Raw genomic sequence first — 16,291 nt, forward strand, 5'->3', positions numbered from 1 at the left:
ACATCCAAAAAGGGAATGTCCTTTTATAAGCTTTACATTGGATGATTTTTAACTTCTGTGTCCCTCACATATTTTTCAATTCTTCTCCAAAGAATGATATAAAAAATTTTTAACCGTGCCCTGAAGATACGTGGACTGAGAATAACAGCGCTCACAGCAGGGCAGTATTGAGATAATTTCTTCCAGTCCTTTTTGATGCAGAAGCATTATTCTAATTAATGCAACACTCAAGTCCTGAGCACAAGGCTCTGCACTGTCATTTAATATCTGCCTTAAGGGGCAATTGGTTAACACCACTCTCAACAATCTTCTTTCTTTCTTTCTTTTTTTCCCCTCTCTCTCTCTCTCTCTCTCTCTTTCTGCCTGCCTGCCTTTTACCCTGAGCACCAAACTGCAGGCTATGCTAGTGAGTCAAGCTTTTATAACCACTCCAGTTTCATTCAAAGCTTTCCACAGGCTCTCTGCTTTTAAAGAGCTCCCTTTCCATTACTGTCCTCCACAAGCAATTATACAAGCCCCAGACAGCTGAGTCATCCCTTGCTCTGCTACCACCCTGCAGGCTTGTTATAAAACAAGATCACAAAGGGGCCCTCTGCTGCTTAAGAAGTCAGTGTTTGGTGGTTCTCCTAGCAGACACTAAGTATTAACTGAGTCAGAAGGGAGGATCTAACTCATGTCACACTTGACATTTTGTGTCTTTTTTAATAGTGATAGTAGCATGATGTCAGCAATAGTGATAACCCCAGGTGTACAACCATTATGGCTTTAGCCTAAAAAAAAGTATGATTGAAAACTATGTAGGCTTTTTCTTTGCTTTCTGTCATTTGGTGCTTTAGGATACACATGCCATGCTGGCTACAAATTGGCTTTTAAAAAAAATAAAAGAGCTGAGATTCTTGAGTACTGTAGTTATATGATTCTAGGAGGTAGGGCCTGAAGCAAATACTTAGGTAAAATCCTGCCCCTACTCAAGTCAATGGCAAAGCACCCATCGACTTCAATGGGGTCAAGATTTCACCCCAAATATTGTGAGGGTCTTCATGAAATTATGAGAGTTGGAAACTGTTTTGAAATATTCATTTTCCCTATGTTTGTGTTTGCAGGGAATACCTGTGTCTCTTCCACGACAGACTCATCAGCCCATTCACATTCACTTAAAGGTAGGAAAACCCCTCAAGCTATTTGGGCTATATGCCACAAAACCAATCTGAAGTCACAGCCCTTTCTTGTTGTATTATAATAATCCATGTTTGTTTTAAGAGTGAACCTTTTTTTAAAGCGCGCACACATGTTTTTTTCTAGCTTGGGGAGAAGACTGTATTAGGAATCGGACAGGAGCATGTCTCTAAAATAGGGTACAATATTTGCCACCTTGTTTACCATCGCTCCTTCCTGTGGTATGTCTAATGTAGGCCCAGATCCTGCAGAGAGTCCCATGTGGGCAGCTCTTGACCTCCTGACTGTAATGGGGTGCTGTATGAACTCCTGAGCAGCTAGGGACTTAGGGTTAGTTCTACAAATGGACTTTGGTGCCTACATCCTATATTTAGGGGCCACTGAGACTCATAAAACCCACACTTGGCTGCCAGCTAACCCTGTACATGCTGGGAAAGTCACATAGGTGCCTACAATTTTGGATCATAGGTGCAAATCACCCACAGGATGACAAACTGCTCAGAGTCCTCATTCTTGCCTAAACCCGATTTAGATTCTCAAACTAGGCAGTCCCCTGGCTCTCTTGCCAGCAAGAGCTGATCTGGTAGATGTTCTCTGAGCATCAAATCCACCCCCAAGAGAAGACATTCAGGAGCAAGTAGATCAGCAGTTTTAGGGGCTAGCTGGCAGGGCATGCCCTACTATTATGATGAAAGAACATATCTGGATGAAGAAATCAGGTGAGTGACTTGACCAGCAGGCTATTGGGTATTCTACCATAAGCGTCATTCAAACCCTGCTGTGGAAGCTGTTCCAATTCTGTATGATAATTAAATTATGAAGACTGGGATGTGATCCTGGTTCCCCTTATATGTAAAGGGGTGGCCTAACCAAAGGGCTATAGAGAAAACTTTGCACTTGGAAGATAATGGATAACTTAAATAGCTTTCTCCTCAACTTACTGGCTTTTAAGAAGGCCTTTCTTAGGCATCTAACCCTTGTACAATGAGTTTGGACACCTAGGCTTCCACTCTGTGATCGGGTACCTAAAAGCTAGGCTCTGGACCACTGATGGCTATAACACCCAAAGCCCTTTATGGATCTAGGCATACATTCTCTGGTGTATTTAAGTGCCTGACGTCTAATTGTTTTAGTCTCTGGCCCTTAATTTGTAAAACTATTCAAGATAAGGGTCTGCCATTTTTATTAGCCTGTGAAGTACTTTGTGGTTAAATAGTTAAATTAAATAGTAACACAGTGACTGTTCTGTTGCATCGTTCATTACAAAGGAGAAACAAGTAGTGGGGAAAGAAGATAAAGTTACGGGTAGTGCTGAGATTTATCTGTGTTTTTCTAGCCTTTTTTATTATGTGAATTTTATTCACCAGGGTGATATTCTATATTTTGTCTTTCAAAATATTTTTCATCTTAAATCTGAGTTTAACTAGTTCAATCAAGGACTGTTGGGTACTTGTTTTCTGGGAATAGCATGGCACTCTTAAACCAAACTAAACTGTTGAAATGAATCCATGGTGATAAGCTTTTAAAAAATACAGTGGCCAGCAAATGTGATCATGTGGGTTATAAACAGAGAAGGGATCCAATTTAACATTGCCCTTGACACTTTCAGCGTACATTATAATTAACTAACTGAAGATTTTATAGAGAGTTGTTTTTCTCTCCATTTCTTTTGTTCCTGTATCATGGCTACAGCTTAGTAAAGAGAAAACGCATATATACAAAGCAGATTAATGAAAACATATACTGTGTGTTTTCTGTTAGAAACCACTCTCATTCTATAATAATGCTTCCTTTGTTGAGCAAGTATTGTTACATATTCTATTTCCTAGGTATCATGGTACCTATTAGAGGCTCAATAAAGAATTATGACCATTTGAGTAAAGCACTATATGCATATATAATAGAGTCCCTGCTCCAGTGACCTTTCCATATAAAAAAAAATGAGTAGTGCTATATCACATTAGGGTGCATCTACTCAGCAGGACTTAACTTGAAATAAGCTGTGCAAATTGAGCTACGTCAATTGTATAGCTTATTTTGAAATAGCTTATTTCAAAATTGGGACTACATAGCACTTATTTCGAAATAGAGCACTCTTCCTCTGACTTCCCTTACTCCTCATACAATGGGGGTTACAGGAGTCGGAGTAAGAAGTCCTCCAGCTTGACAGTATTCTGACATTATTTCTAAATAACTTCCAACTGTGTAGACATGGACTAAGTTATTTTAAAATAACACTAGTTATTTCGAAATAAAGTTGCTGTGTTGATGTACCCTTAGGGTGTATCTAAACTATACCCCGCTGCCGACAGAGGAATGTAGATTAGGCACATCACTATTGCAAATGAAGCGGGGATTTAAATATCCCGCACTTCATTTGAATAAAAATGGCCGCTGCTTTTTGCCGCCGCAGCACTTTGCTGGCAAAAAGCGGCGGTCTAGACAGGTATCAGTCAATAAGGAAAGCCTTTTCGGACTGATCCTGTACACCTTGTTGCACGAGGCATAAGGGATTGGTTAGAAAAGGCTTTCCTTGTCGACCAATCTCTGTCTAGACTGCTGCTTTTTGCCAGCAAAGTGCTGCCGGGGCAAAAAGTGGTGGCCATTTCTAATCCCTGCTTCATTTGCAATAGCGATGTGCCTAATCTATATCCCTCTGTTGGCAGAGGGGTGTAGTTTAGACACACCCTCTGGGTATGTCTACACTACCACCCTAGTTTGAACTAGGGTGGTAATGTAGGCAACCGCTGCACCGCTGCTCTGTTACAGCCAAATGCAATGACTAGTCACTGCCGTCCCCTGTCACTCACACTGTTGTCCACATCCTAGTCTTCTTCCTCTGATACGAAGTGCATTAGTAGCTCTGCTGCAATGTGTGATGTCCTAAGCACATTGAACACAGCACGGGAGAGAAGTCTGGGATCCACGATTTCTCACAGCAGATGCTGGAATGCGCAGCAAGGACTGTCACTCAAGTGGAGTGAAAGCAAAACAGAAGTCCCAGGAGAAACGGAAAGCAAATACATGGCAGGCAGGATGTTTTCAGGCTCCCAAAATGCCTAGCGCTGTGTTGTGCATTCTCACAATGCCTAGTGAGTGAAAGCAATGCCAGGCTCTTTGGGATGTATATCCACCTTGCTTTGCTCTGTCAATGTTGGGGGGGCGGGGAGAGGAGGATAACAATGTGGTCATGACATGTTGACAGAGGATGGCAGTGTAAATATGATTTGGCAACTTTCTTTGTGGCGACTTACAAATATCAACAGTACTTTGTTACCAAATCTTTCCAGAATAGACCTAGCCTAAGTGACTCTCCTGGCTAGCATAATCAGCAGCACCCTCAGCAAATTTACTGTGGAGCCACTGTTAATTATTTTCTATTTTGTTTGAAGAGTAGTTATAGGCATCTCAGCAGATGTGAGTTTAAGAGGGTGAGTTTAAAGAGGATTGCTTTATAGTGTCTGTTTAGCTGGTGTGTGTACATATGAAGGTTAGTACTTAGTAGCAGCAATGTATCCAGATAAGTTAGCCTTCCAGTGTGATCAAAAATTATCCAAATTTGAAAGAATCTGTGTGTTCATAATGGCTCAACACTCCCAGCAAACACATTTCACCCTATAGGTTTTCTTGGACTAGGTTTTAAGACCATTTGCTATTCATGGTGTGTAATGGATCAGTCTTGTGAGTAATATGGTCATTTTTTCTCTCCAGGCTTGGGTGACTCATTCTTTATTCACCCGGGTGAGCACTTCTGGGATGAATGCCCAGATTTGCATGAGAATGCTTGCGCTCATACATGACTATACTATTCAGATCAAGATTAGCTATTCTCTAGGACTGTGTGACCAGACCAAACACTGATTCCTGCAAATGTGCTGTACAAATAATACAGAAAACAGGATGTGAACATGGTGTGCCAGTCCAAAAAGGATTCAGAATTTAAGGATTTTTTAAAAAAATTCCTTATGATTTTCTATTACTCAAAGGTTCAGTTAATGAGCAATGAAAGAGATAAATGTAAAACTATGCCATCTGGTGGCTTACCCCTTCTTTGGAAGTGACAAATGTCTGTCTGTGAGATGGATGGAACTGGAATTGTTGAAGAAAAGAGCAGAGCAAAGCATGAAGTATGACAAATTTTGTGTTACTTTTCTCTGCAGGCCTCATCCTCTAAATTCTTATTAGAAGGGATAATATTTCTTTCATGATTAGTACTTTAAAGTCAATGCAGTTTGTAGGAATATGTTCTCAGTTAGTGACTTTTTTGGCAAAATTCTGTGCTTGTGTGAATTCATTGACTGCAAAGGAGGAGCCGGCTTTGTGCATTTAAATATGCACTCTGAACAGTGTGCAATGTACAGATGAACTACTATAAGGCCAGGAGGAGCAGTGAGAAGTAACATGCCTCAGAGACACCCCCTCTGAGCTAGTCCAAGGGGATCCCCTATTTTGCTGGTGGGGATTATTGGATAGTAACTTGATACATCTTTATGGGGTGTAACAAGTTCTGCTCCATACATTCAGCCAGCTTTTCTGGCAGGTCTATAGGAGCAACAGAACTATATCTGGTCCTGTCCATTTGTTCCTGGGAGAAGACCCACCAGCACAGTCACTGTGCTCTTTTGAGTACCAAGAATTGCATTGGGGTTAGCTGTAATGTGGGTTTAGCTCTAATGTGACTAAGTGAGAAAGTGTTGAGCCTTTATTTTCCTGGGCAGCCAGGTAAGAGATAGGCACAGTTTAGTTCAAAATATCTATAAAAGTATTCATTATAAGGCTTTTCCCTTAGGCTGTGTCCAGACTCAGGGTTTTTTTCGAAAAAAGTAGCCTTTTTTTGAAAAAACCTCACCTGCGTCTAGACTGCAGCCGTGTTCTTTCGAAATTAAATCGAAAGAACGCGGCTTTTCTTTCGACGGTGGTAAACCTCATTGCACGAGGAAGAACGCCTCTTTTCGAAAGTGCTCTTTCGAAAAAAGGCATTCTTGAAAGCAAACACGGCTTTTTAGAAAGAGAGCATCCAGACTCACTTGCTGCTTTCTTTCGAAAAAGCGGCTTGCTTTTTCGAAAGTTCCGCATGCAGTCTAGACGCTCTCTTTCGAAAGAGGCTTGCAGTCTAGACATAGCTTTATAGTATATACCCTTGATTAGACCCAGATGAGTGACCCTTGCACCTGTACAGAATCCTTTTGGTGTCAATGGGGATACACAAGACTGGAAAAAACTCTGGAGTCAGAGCCTTCATAATACACCACTCTTTGGAGTATAACACTTGGATAGTTACATTTACGCTTCCCATAATCTAGGACTGACACATCAAAACACACATGGAAGTACAGTCCGACTCCCTAGCCTTGTTATTATTTACTGCCAATTTTCAATGAATTTGTGACAGCCTGATTGCTGTTTTCTGGTTTTGTCCAACCATAAATTGGGACCAAAGACTGGGAATCAGGGTTCCGTTGGTTCTGTTCCTAGAAGGCCACTGACATGTTATGTGAACTACGGCAAACTATTTAGGCCAAAATTTGCAGAACTGGTCCCTAATGATGAGTTCCTCCATTAGGGGGAGCCCACCTCTAGACATGCCAGCATTGATTTTAGAAAGGCTGAGCACCGACAACTCTAGCTGATCTCAGCACTTGTGCAAATCGGAACCTGTGTGGAGTCTATCTCTGAATGCAAAACTAATAGTTGCTCTTGAAAATGCTGGCATTATCCTCATTTTCTGTCACTTCTCTGGCTATAGTGTGGTTGTGGCTATGTATTTACCTTGTGAGGTGAAATGAGGCATAAGTAAGCAGTGTTTGTACAGCACTTGGAGGCCTTGGATGATAACCCATCATGAAAGCGTGAATAATGCTAAATACACAGCACTACATTTTAAAATGGTTTTCCTCAGGAGGAATTACTTGTGCTATAAAAGGCTAAGAAGCTATTTATCATAGCTCAGACCAGCAAGCTTTGCATGCTAGGTTTGGAGTGGCAGTGAAAAGCATGTTAAAGAAATTAGCCTTTATCGGTGGTAACAGGGCATACTAGCAGCATCGGTTATTTTCAGACAGTTCTGCCTGGGAAAGAGTATAAAGAGCAAAGTGTAATTAGCTATTTGAGAACAACAGAAGCAGACAATTTGATGGGCATTTGAAACATTACTTGACCCGTGTACTCGAGAGCTGAACCTAAAGCATCATCAGGTTGGGACCTGCAAACCCAACTCAGGCTATACTCCCATTGAAGTGAATAGAGCATGGGGGCTTAATTTTTCAGAAGTGCTAAGTACCCAAACTTTCAGCTGTGTCAATGGAAGCAACAAGGGTGTAGCACTTCCCCAGCCCAATGCCCATTGAAGACAAGAAGGATTCCCATTGTTTTGAATGGATTTTGAATCAGGCCGTTGGAATGTTTCTCACTGTGTGTGTCAGTCCTAGGATATTAGAGACAAGGTGCATGAGGTAATGTCTTTTAGTGGACCAACTGATGTTGGTGAGTGAGACTAGCTTCTGGGCTTACCCAGAGCTCTTCTTCAGGTCTGGAAATGACTTACGATTGAAAGCTTGTCTTTTCACCAAAAGAAATTGGTTCCAAAAAATATTTTTCCTCACCCATCTTGTCTCTCTGAGAAGGTGACAAACCCAACCAATCTTTGACACTGACAAACAGTAGGAGCTGCAGACAGAATTGTTTTGAGAATTAATGGCCTTGTGATCAGCAGGCATTTCCAGGGGTAGCTACATTCATTAGCAAAATGCTCTGCCTAATAAACAGATATCGCCCAATGACTAATACACACCATCGAACATCCACAGTGCTTGATGATGACAGTCTGCTCCCCTGCTATCTAGCCTTTGCAGCATGACAAGCAGAAATATTAAGGCCTATGCCTGAATTATCCTTAGAAGTAATTTATCCATTTCATTTAAATGTCACGCTTTATTCTCAGATTAGGGTCTTTCCCCCCATCCCCCGCTGCTATGCTAATACTCTATTTACCTCGAAAACAGGAAAGAGGGTCCAGGCAACACTAAGGAGATAAATGACAACTAGAATTAATTAAAGCTAGTATAAGCTTACATTGACTGACTCCTTTATGTGGTATGATCTTCCTTTTCATTTCACTATTGGTTTTGACTAGAACGAGGAAGTGCAGCAGTGTTTGAAAACAGAACACTAGCTAATAGAAAGATTAAGCTAACTTTTTCTACTCCCAACAAAACAGTGCGCAGCTTCTGTTTTGAGTGAGGCATCAAGCTGCTTTCTTCATCTCTACCAGAGATTTATATCACTGGCTGAAAATGCAGAGATTTGTTTTGTTGGACTCTTGCATTTAAAAAGCCCAATGTAAATTGGTCAAGAAAAGCAATAATTTTTAGTGAAATATATTGGTAAAAATTGCATTGAAATGTCAAATGTTGACCAGATGTAGAGATTTAGTCACTGACTAACAAACTCCAGCACCACTTCCTTGAATAAATAAAGAAGGAGGCAGTAGTTTCCCTATTTTTACAGTTTTGCCTACCTTTCTATTATAAACCCTTGACACTAATAATTTGGCCAAAACTATTCCAAACTGTCTACTCCTTCTCACATGTTCTCTGTTGGAGGATAACTTGGGGGAGGAATCTAGAGGGTGGGAGGTAAGTGCTGAGGAGTATTTCAACAAAATATTCATTATACATAGCATTTTGAAAAATCAGGGGTCGATTTTGTAAAATTTTCTCTAACTACTTTGTAATACCATATCTTAAAAGTGTCTTTGCATAGAAATTTCATAACTAACTTACTTTTCTCTAGGACGAGTGGTGCATTTGCACCTTTGGGGATGGTTTGGTGGCTACTTTTTCAATTAATAGAACCAATTTTTATTAATTTGAGGATTTCAGAAAATCTCATGTGCATATTAAAAGTCTCTGAGATCTGATAATAGTACTGGAGTGAGCAGTGGAGATTTGGAATACTAACCTCTTGATCTTAATCTATCAAGGGAGTCCTTATCACTCAATCTCACTCATCAAAACTATTGCAAGTCTATCTCCATTAAGTTTATAAACATAAAGAATAGAAAAAAATTGAAAATTCTCTAACAAAACTTTATTTTGAGACTATTTACACCATGATTAGAAATTTCATGTAAAAATAAATGTTTGAAGGACTAAAATTTCATAAATAAGATGAACGTTAAGCTTTATTTCTGGAATAAGGAAATGCTGAATATGGATACAAATGGCAGAAGTAAGTTCTAAAATAATGGCTATTAAAAAGATCAATTAATAGCAAAGATGGGAAAAAAATGTGACTTTCATTTTAGGAACCTGAGAGTTGATTTTAAAAGAAAGTTAGCATGTAATTACACACTATACATCTTAGTTGTTACTGAAATAACTAGGCTGAAATTCAACAACAATTTAAAGCCAATTATAATCCAAGTAAAGTTTTGCATTGTGCCATCTGAATACCAGTCTTTCATGATGGATGAATAGGAACAAAATGAAATGCTACACTAATGGTTTGTCTTCAGAACATTCACTAAAGGATGGTCTATCCAAACCAATGCTCTTTTTCTATGTAAATTATGTATCAAACATACCAGGAAAAATAGGGCACTTACACCAAAAACTAGATCCACATTGAAGATTTAGGGTACTGAAAAGAGTAGCAAAATTATGCACCTAGTACTTTATTAAGCAAACTGAGCTATGTACTTTGGTAACTCCTAGGGATGTCATTACAGTTTCTGTGCTTCCATTACTAAAAAGCCTAATTCTTGAAAGCCGGAGTACTTAATACAAAAATGTTTGTTCCATTTTGGTTTCTTGTTTTGTTCATGTTTTAATGTTGAATATGTTTTGTTTATTGCAGCATGTTTCTAAAATGCATGTGCTGTATCTCCCATTAGCAGCTAGTCCACCCCTAGAATAGCAGCCTGCTGTTTCCACCAGCTAATGGGAATGCACCTGCTTATGAGAGCCATGAATATGACCCACTGAACCTTTATCTCCTGAACTTGTGGCGTATCTTGTAACCTAACTAGAAAATTGTGTTAAAACTAGTGTTGAGTCAGTTTCCCAAGGTTACCTTGGAGATGCATTTGAAAGTTTGAATATTTATCTGAAGCTTCCAGACCTTCTGAATTAGCAAGAAAGATGAAAACAGATGAAAAAAGGTCTTTCTTGTAAGGTTTCTATTACTATTTTTCCCCCTACAGGCTGAAAATATCAATTTTTCTTCTGATTGCGACAAGCCATGTGGCTTTCTCTTGTGTGCTGTTTGAAACCTAACCCTTGTTAGGGAGATGATCTAGGTAAGGGGAAAAATTGGGAATAGCCATTGGGGCAGGTGGTACAAGTGAGACAGGAGTAATCTGCAGGAATCAATCTTCTGTTCTAGGCCCAGAAGCAACTGCAATAAAAATAACTTAATACAGATGATGCTGAAGCCATAACATTATGAAAATATACATGTTTAGGTAAATGAAGCAAAACCAAAATTTTATTCTGTGCCTGAAATATTGTCTATGCCTTTTCCCCCGGTCACAGTTATCTAAAGTTTCGGAGTGATGTTAAAACTGAGAAAAGATATATGGAAATGCATTTTAAGTGCAAAACTGGTCACAAAGAGCAGAATGTAAGGCTAGTAAGAGAATGGGCTGTGCAGTGGAATTAAAGGGCAGTGCCCCTGGAATACGTGCATGTCAGATTTTTAATGCAATACATAACCACTGTCTCTCAGGCTTTGGCTACACATTCAAGCTGAACAGTGCTTTAGCTCAGCAGTGTGGCCATGGCACTAGTACTGAGAGAGAGCTTTCCCAGCCATCTAGGTAAAGCACCTGGATGTAGCTAAAAGCGCTGCCTTTCACAAAGGCACTTTACAGTACTGTAACTTGATGTGCTTGGGAAGGTGTTTTTTCACACCCCTAAGTGAGAAAGTTACAGCGCTGTAACTTGCCAGTGTAGACAAGCCCTCAGAAGTCAAGACAGGCCTTGTGGCTGGATGCAAACAAAGGCTGAATGACTTCCCAACAATAACAACAATTAAAACTATGCAATCAAAGATAATCTACTAGTCACAGCCTATGCTTCAGGGTATCAATTGATTGTCTACAGAGGAGCAGGAAGGAATCTCCACCACCATGAACCTGGCCCATAGGGCACTAAATAATTGTCTTGTGCCTTCCCTATGGATTGCACTGTGAAGCGCTGGGCAGGCTTGTGTGCTCCAGTGACACTGAGGGCTATGTTGGCAGGAGGCTCCTAATAGGGCCGTCCAATCCAGACAGGTCAAAGGGTAGGAGTCTGATTAAAGCAGTCCTCTGATCCTCCTGGCAGGGGATTGAGAGACAGGCTAATAACCTATCCACTTAAGAATGCTTTCTGTTACTCAGCTTCTCTGAGGTTTGTCACAGTCAAAATGTCATCTTGCTCTGGATACATTGCATGGGGGGGAAAGGGGCTGCCTCATCTACCACCAGGCACCGGATGATCTAAAGCTAAAAACTAGTATTGCATGGTTCTTTCCCTTCCTCTGAAATATCTGATACTAACTACTGGAAGGAATGAAGAACACCAGCTTGGCTGGAGCAATGATTTGATCTAGAATGGCAAACCCTCTGTGTCCTTTGCAAGTGAACCCAAGTATTGCTTGAGAACTGGGCACACGTTATGTAAGTGTAACACTCTTCAAAGAGGAGCTAGCTCGGAGCTGCCCAAGAGGAACTCTTTGTATTTTCCCAGAACTACCAGGGAGGCCACAAAAAGATGAGAAAGATCCATTTGCAAAAGACAGACTTCCCAATAGACTGCATACACTGACTTTCACTAAGCTAAATATCAACCTTTCAGAGGGGTAGCTGAGGCAGCCTGTTTTAGTGGAAGCAATGAGGATTCTTGTGACACTTTAAAAACTAACATCTATTTGGGCATGAGCACTCATGGGCTGGAGCCCACTTTGTCAGATGCTTCAAGTGGAATCTTCAGTGTCAGAGGCGACTGGTCAGGAGAGACTCGTGGGACCCCTGGCCATGGAACCCCTCCCAACATGGGGAAGGGCCAGGACAACCCCCCTATGTACCAGGCACTGCCTTTCCCCACCCCTGTTCCAGCCCCTCCCTGCCCTTGCTCTGCCCCCACCCTGACTCTTCCCCCAACCGAGGCAGCCCGTGGGACTCATGGGGCCGGCGCTGGTAGCAGGAGGTCCCCCCCTACACTGACCAGTAGTGGTGGGTGAAGTGGAGGAAAGTGATCCTAGCTGCTTTGCTCCCCCAAGTCCTCCAGTTGCATCACTCTACTTCCAGATGAGGAATGCAGGAATGATCCCTTTTCCTACCCCCTTCTCTGGAGCAGCGTGGCATGGCTGGGAGAGCAAAGCAGCTGGGGCCACCATGCTCCACTTACTCTGCCACTGCCAGTGAGCGTGGGGGGACTGCCTCCCACCCAAGGGCACCAGACCCCACTCCTCTTGTCCCCCCTGCGGCGGCTGGCCAGCCTCTCCTGCCTGCAGCCTTTCAGAGGCATGTGTCCCCCGACTGTCCCCCCTCCATGTCACCTCTCTTCAGTTTGGCAGCAATATATATACACATGCAAAAAACAGGAGAACCAATACCATCAAGACCAACTCAATCAGGATGGATGTGGTCCACTCCCAAGAGTTGATACTAAGGAGAGAAAAGCCACAGCCACTGGATTTAGGACTTTGCTGTTCATCCTATCCCTTCTCTCTCTCTTATGGGTAAAACTGCAAGGTTTTCAGGCTTCCATCCATTCCTTCTGCTGCAAAATTTGATCTGTTTTGGTACTAGGCTATTAGTATCTAAGAGGTACTTGCATACTGAAAAAAGCAAGTCTGAGTTGTAAAAATATTAAGCTGGTTACTCACATGGTATTATCTGTCACTGATGCAATGCAAACAGGGTTGCTATGGTACTGATTCTTTAGATGTATTTTTTGAAAAAAACCTTGTCAGGCATTTCATCTAATTATATGGCTGGAAATGGCAAAGTAACATCAAAATCCAAGGTAGTAGAAATAAGTTTACTAAGCAACAAATGTAAATTATTATAAAACGTCATTAATATTGTCAGTAATACCAATACATTTGGGGCACACCAATTAAGGAGTAAAAAAAAAGCAAGATAAATTAACTCATGCAAATGGTAGGAGTCCAGCTGAAATTCTATCACCACACCAACAATCATTTAGCAGGCCCCATGCAATGCACCTCAGTATCACTGATTGGAGCTGACAACAGAGATGTTATTATACAAATAGCTGTAATATGTTCCACAGCTAAGTACTGCACACAACATTGCTGCACAGATATTGAGGCTAAATGAAACTGGCACCCTGAAGTCCACTCTCCTGCTTTTGATCTGTCCTTCCTCCTACCATCTGGCAAGAGAAGGCTGCATGTACAAATATGAGAATGCTCTCGCTAACCAAAAGCTCCATGATAGTGCTGTTCTCCCATCTCACACTTACTGTAGGTCCTGCCAACCATTCTGGGCAGCTGGAGAAGCACTTCTGTCATCCAGCTTCAACCCAAAAAGCACCTGGTGGATGCAGGGAGTATGCGCCACATAAACGGCAAGCGCCTCATAGATGATCCCATCACTGAAGTGGCTGGTTGCTCACTCTGCCATAGACATTGGCTGATGCTCAAACATATTAGGATTTTACATGGAAGATGTGCACAGGTGATGCACAAATGGAGGCTCAAGGAGTTGCCACAGTGCAAATGTGGGGTCTCCCAAAACAAGGAACACACTGGGAGCAAATGCCCCATCTTTCCATTGCTGATATAGCAAAGGTGACCTCTGTCTCCTGAAGACTTCACATGGATTTCAAACCTTTCTCTTAACTTATAAATGTTGCTCTTGCCACACAAAGAAGGAGTAAGTTACTTTACAATAGCAATATTAAAGTAACATAGGTCAGTGGCTCTCAACCTGTCCAAACTACTGTACCACTTTCAGGAGTCTGATCTGTCTTGCATTCCTCTCCTCACTCCCCTTTCCCTCCTCCCCCCCCCCCCCTCCCCAGTTTCACTTTAAAACTACTTCCTTACAAAATCAGACCTAAATATACAGAAGGGTCACAAACCACACACTATTACTGACAAATTGCTCACTTTCTCTTTTTGTTATATCATTATAAAACAAATAAACAAGAATATAAATATTGTACATCATTTCAGTGGCTAGTGTATTGAGCAGTATAAGCAAGTCATTATCTATGAAATTTTGTATTCATTTTGCTAGTGCTTTTGAGGTAGTCCATTGTAAAAATAGGCAGATATCAAGAGGAGTAGACATACTCTGTGAGGGCAGGGGACTGGACTCGACGACCTCTCGAGGTCCCTTCCAGTTCTAGGATTTTATGATTCTATGATTCTGTACCCCTTGGGGTAGTTACAGCAGACCATTTTATACATGAAGGTTACTTATAAAAGGGACCCTGTGACGGGGCGGAAGGGATCGCGAGCCCCAACCCCGCGCCCTGCACTTGGGCGCCACGGGGAACTGCCGCCGAGGAGCCTGCTCAGCGGCGGCTGCTGGCGCAGGCACAGGCGCTTCTCCGGCGCCCGAGCCCCAGGAGCTCCCGGCAGCCCAGGGCGCATGCGCCGGCATCCCAGGCCAGGGGCGCCGGATTCAAAAGCCGGGCGGCCGGGAGCCAGAGGAGAGAGACGGCGTCCCGCCTGGTTGGCGAGGTGGCTGGTGCGGAGAGCGGAGGACGTGGCGGGACCGGCAGGTGCTCCAGGACCGGCAACAGAGGAACCCCGCAGCTGGAGAGGGTGAGTCCCACCCGGCGCCCCGCCAGACCAAGCGTGGCAGGACAGAACCAAAGGGGTTGGAGGAAGTAGCCCAGGACAGGGTCGGAAATCCCCGGGGACCGGTGAGTTGCGGCCGTAGCCCCCCCGGTCGGGCGGTGCGTTCAAGACGCCCACCCTTAGGGTCCTGGGCTGGGACCTGGAGAGGGGGAGGCCCAGGTCCCCCTCCACCCCGATCAGTAACCAAAGGACTAATTGAGACAGCTGAACGTGACTAATCGCCCCGATCTCGCGGGGCGGGATGTTACAGACCCAAACTCAGGCCAAATTCTCCTCAGTTACAATGATTTATATCTGAAATTAGTTCTTTGAGAATTTCTTTGAGAATTCTTTAGAATTTTTTGAGTTCTTTGAGAATAAGTTCTTTGAGAATTTGTCCTTCTGTGAGAAATGTACAAATATGCACAGTGGAATCTGGTGAATGCAGAAAATTGGGTGGGTAAAAATGAAGAGGGCAGATTGAGATGGCTTCAAGGGAATGTTAAAGACCTGATTCATTTCTGCATTCCTCCAGTTTTACACCAGCGGTGCTTCATCAAAATCAGTGATGCAACACTAATGTAAACCAGGAATAATGATGCAATAGAGAATTAAGCCTTAAACATCTCATTTGGATGCTCCAGGCTTAACACCTGCTGATGAGTCTTTTTATTTCAGTTCCTTGAGGCATTGTCCATACTGGCAGAAGACAACAATGCTTTTGAAAACAGGTTTTTTTAACATGCTTCAGCCGTGATTGGAAAACTAATTTCAAAACCAGGATTAGAATTCAAAATGACTTTGATCATTGGAGACTGGTTCTGAAATCAATGAGACAAAATTCAGTAAAGACCAAGAGAAAGTACTTTGCTTAGGAAAGAAAAATCAAATGCACAACTACAATATGGGGAAGACATGATGAAGCAGCAGTACTGGTGAGAAGAGTTTGAGAGTTATAGCAGATCACAAATTGAGTCGACCATGTGATGCAGTTGTGAAAAACGCTAATATTTTGGGTTGTGTTAACAAGAGTCTTGTATATAAGACATAGAGGAAAGATTGATTTTGATGTGATATTAGAAAGTATTTCCTAACTATAAGGATAGTTAAGTACTGGAACAGGTTACCAGCAGAGTTCGCAGAATCCCCATCATTGGGGATTTTTTAAGAACAGGTTAGAGAAACACCTGTCAGGGATGGTCCTGCCTCAGCACTAGGGAAGACATTAGATAACCTCATAAGGTCCCTTCCAGCCCAGCATTTCTATTACTCCACCATTGTTTTGTTCTATATCAAACATAAACAATACAGACTT

This window comes from Pelodiscus sinensis, chromosome 1, assembly GCF_049634645.1.
Source record: "Pelodiscus sinensis isolate JC-2024 chromosome 1, ASM4963464v1, whole genome shotgun sequence".
NCBI classification, from domain to species: Eukaryota; Metazoa; Chordata; order Testudines; family Trionychidae; genus Pelodiscus; species Pelodiscus sinensis.